A 10,526-nucleotide genomic window follows, 5' to 3' on the forward strand; every position below is an offset into this window, starting at 1 on the left:
ATAGTATTAAAAAAAAAAGCAGATTTAAAAATTTGGTAAGCTTAAAATTGTGGGAGAAGTTTTAGACATACAGGACGTGACATGAGTGCGAAAACTTTTGACCGATCGACGGATGATATTGTGTGCTCGCTTACCCTTACATCAGACTATCATGAAATTTTGCTAAAAAAAATATTCTCTGCAATAAAAAAATGAAAATACAACAGTGACACTCTTCTCATCAAATACGCTATGGAAATCAAAACAAGATACTATCATAAATTGCATTATATGACCTGTCTAAACTTATTTAACCCTTTTCTGGGCGACTCACAGCGGAAGTACTAAATTCTGAATTGGTGTCACCTAGCGTCAGTTGACACCACGAGCCACAAAAAACATATAGACATGATGCAGCTTGCGACTATCGAATGCCCCATAGGTTCAATATCTCTGCGGGTCTCATACTGTACAATTGGGACTATTGTGTATAAAAACACTCGACGCATGGCGACGTTTCATTTAAATCCGTTTATTTCGCCAAAAACGCCTCAACTTGACTGTCCAATAGAATCATCTATGTAGGATGTAACTGGTTTTATTTAAATATAAATTTTAGATGTGTATACCTAATAGGTATATTCTCCATTTCTTTAAGGTCTCTATGACTACCAGTACCTCTAACTCATACGCCGGATAATTATCATGTATTGTACCTTCTTCTAACTTCTTCTCGTACTTTTTCCATACCCTTCACCTCGTCTATTGTGGGGATAATCAAGTCGTCCATATATGTAATTACGGTTCCCTTCTGGATTAGTGCTCGGAAAACAGCATTAACATAACGACAAAAGACAACTGGTGAGTTTGAAATAACGAATGGAACAACGCAAAACTCATATTGACCATTGTGGGTAACTAAAGCGGTAAACTTCTTAAATTGTGAATCTACTGGCACATGGAAAAATCCGTTCGATAAAACTAACGTTGTAAAAACTCGACCCTCTTGAAGGCTATCTAAGACATCGTCCATTACAATMATTGGAAAATTGTCGCTTACAATTTGTTATTTAATTGTCTATAATCGCAACGTAAGCGTCTGTTTCCATCTTTTTTAGGAACTACTACTACCGGAGAAGCATAATTGGAAGAGCTCGGTTGTATTATTCCCTCTTTTAACCAATCTTCTATTTGTATATCGACAAAACTTCGGTCATCGATTGGTAAACGTCTTGGTCGCTGATTATCGATGACGGTCAGCACCGCCTTTATTTACTTGTTACTTCGTTCTGAACACTGAGCGCTCTATTAAGACTCCACGAATTTCTTCACATATCAACGTAGAACTCTACGATGACGGTCGGCACTATCTTTGTTTAAACCTTTTTCCAATTCCTGGTTGAGTCCCCAATTTGTAGGATGTAACTGGTTTTATTTAAATATAAATTTGAGATGTTACAAATTATTTAACTTTTATATCAGATTTATTGTTCGTTTGGTAGTCCGTTCTCGAATGAATCTTTCTTATCTCCTAGCGTTATAAAGCTTCTAAGACCTCAACGCAAGCGTCCCAACGCTTTTTTGTTCCAGTCCATAGTTGTATTTTTCTCTTCGTGGTGTTCAGTGGCATAGTCTTTTACAGTAACATAGTCGTGTTCAATAACACAGTCGTGTTTAATACCAGCTGTTATCGTCGGGAATGGCCGGGTTCCGAGGACGAAAGTGGTGTTCCGTAACAAACTTCAGGAATCTTTATATAGAATGAGAATTTTGAAAAAAAAAAGTCGAATAAGTTGCAAAATTTCAGAAAACCTTTTTTTTCGAATGATGTGCAGTTTTTCTTAGCAGCTTCACTTTAAAAAAATATAAATGTCATTTCGTATTAAATTTACTACCAAGGATTTGAATATTTGGAGAATATGATTAGTGAAAGTTTTTTCTGGCATTTTTGGGAGCATAAAAAGCGACAAGTATATTATTATTTTCGATACGATACAATATTGGTATTTTTCTTCTTTATTCAATTGGTAACTTGATTTTATATTCATAATTGCTATCTTGCAGTCATCTCGAGAGAAGCCCATCTCGGCCTACTTTGCACCTGCGAAAAAAAGAAAACTAGATGAAGATTTTGCGACAGTACATCGAGAAGAAAACGAGACTCCTCGTGCAGTGACGCACAGTCCACCTAAACATGATGAAGGCATTGACAATTTGGGCAGCGAAACAGCGTCTTCGTCTAAAAACTCCGACATTACGCAAGTTTCTAGCATTGCTGTAAACATTTCCAATGATGTTGGTAATTTCCTGGGACAAAATATTTACGATCACGTGAAACAAATTTTACTTGAAAATCCTTGGACTCCTCCAAAAAATTATACTTTCCCACTTTCGTCGAGAAATAAAATAGTACGTCTCTTCCAAACACTTGGATTCTCATGCAGAGTGGCTCGTACTATCTGACGTGGGGAAAGGGCTATTCGGCAAATATTGTTCATGGTTTAAGCCTCGAAATCAAGCAGGTTATCGGGAAATACTCCGCTTGGGGTACATGTAACGCAGCCGCTGACTGATTTCAAAAATTTGGTTGGGATCAAGAACAACATCTTTCGCAAACGCAAGAGAAGAGAAAACGACTCATCCCCATTGTGAAAACGGTCATTTTTGGGGAAAGCAGAACATCCCACTTCGTGGGCATACGGATATTCGAAAAAATAAAACGAAGGGAATTTGAAGGCTTTGCTGAGATACAGAATCGATTCAGGCGACACAACTCTGGAGCATCACCGTGGGAGCACATCTTCAAGAGCGACCTATACCAGTAAAACAATTCAGAACCAACTAATTAAATGCTGCAGGGCAGAGATACTGGACAAAATTTTGCAACGAGTGGCTCGTGCTGATTTTTACACGTTTGTTTTCGATGAATCCCCAGATCTGTCGGGAAAAGCTCAGGTAATACTTTCATCCTACCAATTATTACGTAGAAGTAGAATTTCCGTAAAAATATAATAATTGATGCCTATTGTCTAAACTATCGGATAGTGGTTGTTTTCAAGAAAATAAACAGAAATTTACAGAAGAATAATGTTTTTCGTTACAGATTAGCGTTGTACTCAGATACGTCGATTTTTCTTCTGGCGAAGCATGCATACGAGAAGACTTTGTATCTCTTTTGGACAAATTCGGTGAGCTTTCGAAGAATACTCTCGCGGGGGGCACAGAATCAGAACAAACCGAGGATGAAGATGGATTAATGGCTTACAGGCCTGCTGGAATAATGACCGAACCGATGAAGAATTTTCTCTAACTGGATCTGCCATCGGGGTGATTRTTCTTGGAGACATGAAGAAAATTAATCTCCGAATGGAGAAATGCGCTTCGATAGGGACTGCTGCATGTGCGGTCATGCTGTCAGATATCGGAGCAGTCAACTAAATTCGGAAAGAAGCAAAAAATGCTGTCTTGACTCCGTGTTTCTCGCAAAAAACCCAACAACAGTATTTCAAAGTCAGTGAAAGTACGATTAATCGAAAACGTTGATAGTGCCACACGAGAAATCGAAAAATTCTTCAAGAACTCATTTCAAAAACGTGTGACTGTTTTAGCAAAGATACTTGGTGAAAAAATTGTCCATTTGAGTGAAACAAGATGGGTAGAGAGTCACGATGCTATCCTTCAATTGGTTGCGAAGTGATCATCGAAGCTCTGTCAAAAATCAGTGAGTGGAAGAACAGAGAAACAGCAGGGAAAGCAAAAATTCTCATATCGGCTTTGTGCAATTTCGAATTTATCGTCGGGCTTCTCTGTCTAAGCGACATTCTATCGCTCACCCATTCGCTCAGCGTAGTTCTTCAAAAGGAAGCAATTGATTTGGCGAAGGCATCAAAAATGATTGGGACGTTGCTTGCCACGTTGGAAAAAAGAGGTAAAAGTTGATGAAATATTCCGATTGATTTATTCAGAGGCCAAGAAATGGCTGAAAAACTCGATGTTGACGAAGCGAAACCGAGAACATGTGGTCGACAAACGAAACGCGAAAATTACGACGTGAATACTTGCGAAGATTACTACAGGGTCTCTGTTTACATACAGTAGTTCCAAGCGAAACTCGCACACCCCCTAAAATATTTGGTTTTACTTAAAATACGGGGAACTACTACTGCAATAAAAATTTCTTTCTTTTATTTCATTAACGTATTGGGTAATTCATTAAATGACAAAAACAAATTTTTGAATAATATTTTATTTATAAAAATAAAAATACATTATCTAATAAGTCTTCACTTTCAATGCAAAAGCCGAACTCCTTCATTTTTAATTTAACAGGCAACACTGTTTTCAAGCACATCTAACTTCAAATAATTTTTAAAGTGTTATTCGGGGAAGTCCCAAGTAACAAAGTTCATTGGAAAATTTTGAATATCGCGTCATTTATCGAAAAAGGATAATAAAAAAAGTGAAATGGGCAGACAAAGAGGACAAACAAGTGTTGAAGTGCGGGAACTACTAATTCGTCATTACGAAAACCAAAAATCGCTTCGGGAAATATCTGAAATTGTAGATCGAAGCCGATCGACCGTTCAGTACATCATTAAACGGTACAAGAGAGATAAACCTGTGAAAAATAGATCGAAAGTTGCAAATAACAAAATTTTGAGTATATTTTGAGTATATTCTACGCCAAGTCAAAAAATATCCATTTATAAGTGCACCGAAACTCGTAACAATAGCCGAAAAGAATTTGGGAAAAAGTGTTGCCCACAAACCATAAGAAATATACTGAATAAGGCTGATTATAACGGCAGAAGAGCAAGACGAAAGCCTCTTATCAACGAACGTAATCAAAAAGCAAAACTACGATTTGTAAAGGAACAGCAATCAAAAGATTTCTCGTTTTGGAAAAACGTGCTATTCACAGATGAAAGCAAGTTTAATTCTTTCGGTTCGGACGGTAGGCCCTATGTATGGAGAAGGTCAAATGACTCGCTTCTTGCCAAAAATATGAAGCGCACAGTAAAGCATGGTGGCGGATCGGTAATGGTATGGGGATCATTTTCTGCACAGGGACCTGGAGAATTGCATTTCATTGAGGGTATTATGAATCACGCTATGTATCTGAACATTTCAAAAGAAACATTGCCACTTTGTAAAGAAAAACTGGGCTTTGTCGAGGCTTTGCATTTTTACCAGGACAATGACCCAAAGCATAAGGATTATAATGTGGGGTCGTGGTTACTTTATAATTGTCCGCATGTCATCGATACACCAGCCCAGAGTCCAGATTTAAACCCTATTGAGAACTTGTGGAGCTATCTCGATACGAAAGTACACCAGCATACAATAAGTTCAAAGGACGAGTTGAAGAGGATCGTCCAGAATGAATGGCAAAAAAGTGAACCCAGTTTTTGTGAAAAGCTTGTTAAAAGTATGCCAAATAGATAACAAATGGTTATCAAAAACAAAGGAATGCATACAAAATATTAATATTAACATTACTTTTACTTTTATATAATGTACGAGTTTCACTTTGGCATTGAATTACATGCTATTTTACTTTTTTACCTCACTTAAAGTGTATTTGAATTAAACATATATTTTTGATTATTTTGTTTTTGTTACGTAGTAATGTATTAATAAAATATGCAAAAGTTTTTTTGGAAGCGCTTATTTTATTTATGATTTTTGGGAATTTAATAATTTTTTTTGACTTGTACGAGTTTCGCTTTTAGCTACTGTACCTCTACCGAATACCTCGTTTTTCACAACAAGTTTTGAATGGTTAATAATTCAGTGTGTTGCTACCAGAAAAAGCAAGTCTTTTAAAAGAAAACGAAATCGATGATCTAATCGGATGCTTGATAAAAAGATTCGGGAATCCAGAAGATGAAAGCGTACAAAAATTGAAATTCAAAGGTAAATTAAGCTACTGGCAATGTCACTGGCAGCAGCAACAAAAAATTTAAGGCAGCGAAATTCCAACTTCTGCACTAGAAACATTAAAAAAATGGGATATCGGCATAGTCCCAACAATTCACACCTATCTCCGAGTATTCTGTACACTTCCCGCAACAAACGCGAGCTCTGAAATTTTTTTCTCCTATCTTCGCCGCATCAAAACATGGCTTAGGACGTCCATGCTTCAAGAAAGACTAGTTGGATTAGCGTTGCTTCATACGCATCATGACATTGAAATCACCACCGAAGAAGCTATCGAAAGATTCGCAAAACTTGGCAGTCATCGTTTTGCGTTATAAAACGCGCAATGTAAAAGAATTTTTCTGTTAGAATTTTTAATAAAATGGGCCACTATGTAATGCATGCATATGGTTGCCTTTTCGATTATAGCCACTTTGTTTACTTAAAAATTGCAATTGATAATTTTTGTTTCATAATTTGTACTGTATTTCTCTCGCAATAATAAATTTGAAACCCAAATCGGAGGATAGGATTCAATATCCCCACCCAAGAATCGTCCCTGGATCCGCCACTAATTAATGACTTACCGCGCAGAAAATGTAAGCTTACAAAACTAAAAATTTTTATTTTGAATACAATTTAACGCTCTTCTCGTTTGATGAGATGGCCTTTCCCAACTCATCTATTTCATTTTGGAACTCTTATTGAATATCAAGTTGTTTGCAGCCTAAATCACATTTTAAATCATTTTTGGCGATTAATTTGATTTGGACAACTTCACGGCAGAAGGTTATCACTGTCCCTATCCATTTCCAATTTGCTGACGACAATGRGCGGCTGTAATTATGCCACTAATAGATGAAATGTTTAAGGCTTCAAAGCATGTTCATAATTTTGAACTGCTGCACGTAACAAGCACTCCGGCTTCCTAAAATCATTTAAAATAATGGAATTCTAAGTTTGGAACTAAATTGATTTTTGTACATAATAAAAATTCATTCGGATAGAATCTCTCATCTTGACTTCTGATTGCAGACTGATTTCCCTGTCGCTATGTCCAATCGTAAGAGCAAGTATTGCCAGACAGTTTTCAAGAAAAATCTGTCATGGAAAACTTGAAAACTAAAACGAATTTAGATGTTTGCAAATCACAAAGGAATAATGTGTTTCATAATTTTGTCTCCTGTAATAACAACCACAAAATATCTTCGAGAGTTTGTAAGACGTTGATTCGTTATAAATATATTCGCTGCCAATTTATTAAAATGAGAGAAAATGTACAATTTAAGTAAAAGTTCGATTTTCTCACTTTCGATATCGCTCACTTCAATCTTATTTTTTAGTGGCGTAGACAYCGCTTACGCGGGTTATGGCCGACTTTACAATAGCGCACCTGTCTTTTCTTACGACTGTTTGTTTGATGATATGAGATATTCCTTTTGCTCATTCGCATCTTTATTTTGTCTGTAGAAAGAAGACCTAACGGCGCCGTTGTTGAGGCCAATGATATCAATATCATCGGCGTACGCCAGCAGTTGTACACTTTTATAAAAGAGGTCCATCCCGATCCTGACGGAGCTCTGGCATTGCTCAACTTCAGTTTACTTGGCCTTATTAGTTTTTCGGGAATACCAAATTCAGACATAGCGGCATAAAGGCAGCTCCTTTTCGTGTTGTCAAAAGCAACTTTGAAATTGGCGAATCATCTTTTCACTGGTCTTTTCCAAGGTTTGGGTCATGGCGAATATCTGCGCGGTTGTTTATTTTCCAGGCCTAAAGCCACACTAATAAGGTCCAATCTGAAAGAAATATAACTTTATATGCGATGTTGGGGAGGCTTATCCCCTGGTAGTTGGCGCAGATTGTGGATTGGGCAAAGCACACTTAAATTCCATTAGTCGGGCATACTTTCGTCCGTCACTTCTTTGCCGCCGTATTTGAATAACTCTGCTAGTAATCCATCGGACCTTGCCGCTTACTTGTACTACGATACAGCTTGCATCAGACATCAGTCTTATTTCTGTTAGATGTTTAGGTGAACAAAACAATTATACTCTTGCAACATGTTGCTACAGAGTATGAAAATGCTTAACAAAAATAATTTATTAGCTTTACTCTAAGCTAACGCTGATGAGTTGGCGTATTGCAACTTTGTAGTTCTATACGCTCAGCTTTAGGTTTAGCAGTAAGTATATTCAGTTTAATCTACACTAATGTTATAAAGAGGAAAGATTTGTATCTATTTTTGTATGTTTGTATGTTTGTAATAAATAGGCTCAAAAAATACTGGGCCGATTTAAAAAAACTCTTTCACCAATGGAAAGCTACATTCTTCCAATTTGACATAGGTTACATTTCATATTGAAAAATATTAGGGATCCTTGGTAAAATTTGAACAATGTAACCGAAGGTGTAGAAAACTAAGTCTTAAAATGTCTTTCGTCGAATGCGCTGCCGAAACTATTAGCGATGGAACAAAATAATGTACAACAATATTAAAGAACATCATAATGTCTACAAAAAACTCCGCGGCAGCATATGTCCAACTATTGTAGTTATGTCACTACAACAACTTTTTTCATTTTAAACATTAATGAAAATGCTAACCAAATTCAAACCATGCTATTTATGTGTTTATATTAATCCTTATCCAAATAAATTATTTTATGGTCAAGAGCATTTAACTACCTATAAAATAGTTTTTATTTTAAATAAATTAATACCTCAAATAAATTATATTTATTTCGACTACTAACCCTTTCGATCCGAACGGGTCCTATGTGTCCCAGTGTATTTTCAAAGATACCTAGCGTAGAAAATAAGTGGTTAAAAAGTTGAAATTAGTCCCTTTTCGTAGCTCATACTATTCTTAACGGTACATTCGTGGTATTTTAAATTAAAACCCCGTGTTCATTTGTCAAAATAGAACCAATGGTTGGACGCGTATTTCATAATTCGCAGTGAATTTTTTGATATTTGTAAGTTTACTGGTTTTAAATCTGGCTAAATGAGCTTCAGTCTCCTGCCCCATACAACATATAATCAACACTGAACACCTAACCATAGCAATAATCCCGCATCCAGAACACTCTACACTCACCGCATTAAAACATACGTCACTAGCACGCTTCATTCACCACTCATCTCTACACCACCTACAATCCACATCACACATAACTACACTACCACTGCAAAAAGGGAACAAAAGGGGCGGAGAAACAAGTTCGCGGCCASTTCTTTTTGCGATCCGCTATCGAAAGCCGTGCGATTCAACCCGAGCTCCAACGTTTACAACTTTGTGCGAATATCCAGTTTCTTAACACTTACATATATTAAACTTCTAAACTTTAAAGTTGTGTTAGATATCTGAACTCCTTCTCCTTTTCAATAAAAACCAATTGTGAAATTCTTGCGGAAATCTTGTGTTTTCTCCCTTTTGATAAAATCAAGAACGGTGAGTGCGTGGAAATTAACCGAAAATTACAAAATCGACTGAAACCTTAATAAATAGTTGTGTAAGTGTTTTTGACATATTGTGAAGTTGGTAAGTACTAACATTATATTATATTTTTGTAATAATTAATTTTTATAAGTTTGTGGGATATATGTGTCCCATCAGTATTCTTGTTGGGCTAAAAAGGTCCCAGTCAGGATCCGACGCACACATTTATTGTCAACGTTTTATTTCAATTAATAATTTTATAACTTTTGTACATACTAAAAATGTCAAAATCAATAGATCGCAATGTGATTACTGATATCTTAGAGTCTTCTGATGAAGGTGAAGACTTTTCGGGCTTTAGTAGTGATGAATATAAGCCTACAGATGGTGAGAATTCTACTACTGAAAGCAGTGATGCTGAGCATATTGATCATCAAGACGAGAATATAGGAGATAACTTACAAGAAGTAAATTCTGTATACAGTTTTCATAATAGCATTTGGTCTGTTTCCAATGTGTCTTTTGTTCCAAAAAAATAGTGAGCAGCCTTCGAATTCCACACATAGGCCAACGTTTTAAGAGGACTGATAATCCTTACGATATATTCATGAAAACTTTCCCAAAAAGCCTTTTTATGCGTATTACGCAATGTACCAACGAACGAATAGAAATTTTTCGAAAATCTAACCCGGTGCATAAAAATACAATGCTTACAAATATTGGAGAAATAAAGATTGTTCTTGGTTGTACGATCATTATGTCACATAATCGTCTACTATATATTTGACACTATTGGTCAAAACATTATTCTATGGGAAACGATGCTATAAAATCAGCTATTACACGGGATATATTTTAGCTATTGTCATCGAAAATGTATTTTGCTTCACTTGAAAAACCAGAGGCAGCATCTAAATTATACTATATCGAAGATGTGTTGGAGCGCCTGAAATCTCGATTTTTAAGTTCAAGGATAGAAAGTGCATACTAGAGTATTGACGAAAGTATGACGACGTTCAAGGGCCGATCTTCTATGAAACAATATTTTCCGTTGAAGCTCACTAAGCGTGGCATTAAAATGTGGCTTATGTGTGATGCTCTTACCGGCTATACCTATGACTTTAATATCTACTGTGGTAAAGAAGAAGGAGTTGTCTAAGGAACTCTTGGCGAACGCGTAGTTAAT

This window comes from Bactrocera latifrons, unplaced genomic scaffold, assembly GCF_001853355.1.
Source record: "Bactrocera latifrons isolate USDA-ARS-PBARC rearing strain unplaced genomic scaffold, ASM185335v1 scaffold_870, whole genome shotgun sequence".
In the NCBI taxonomy this organism is placed as follows: domain Eukaryota; kingdom Metazoa; phylum Arthropoda; class Insecta; order Diptera; family Tephritidae; genus Bactrocera; species Bactrocera latifrons.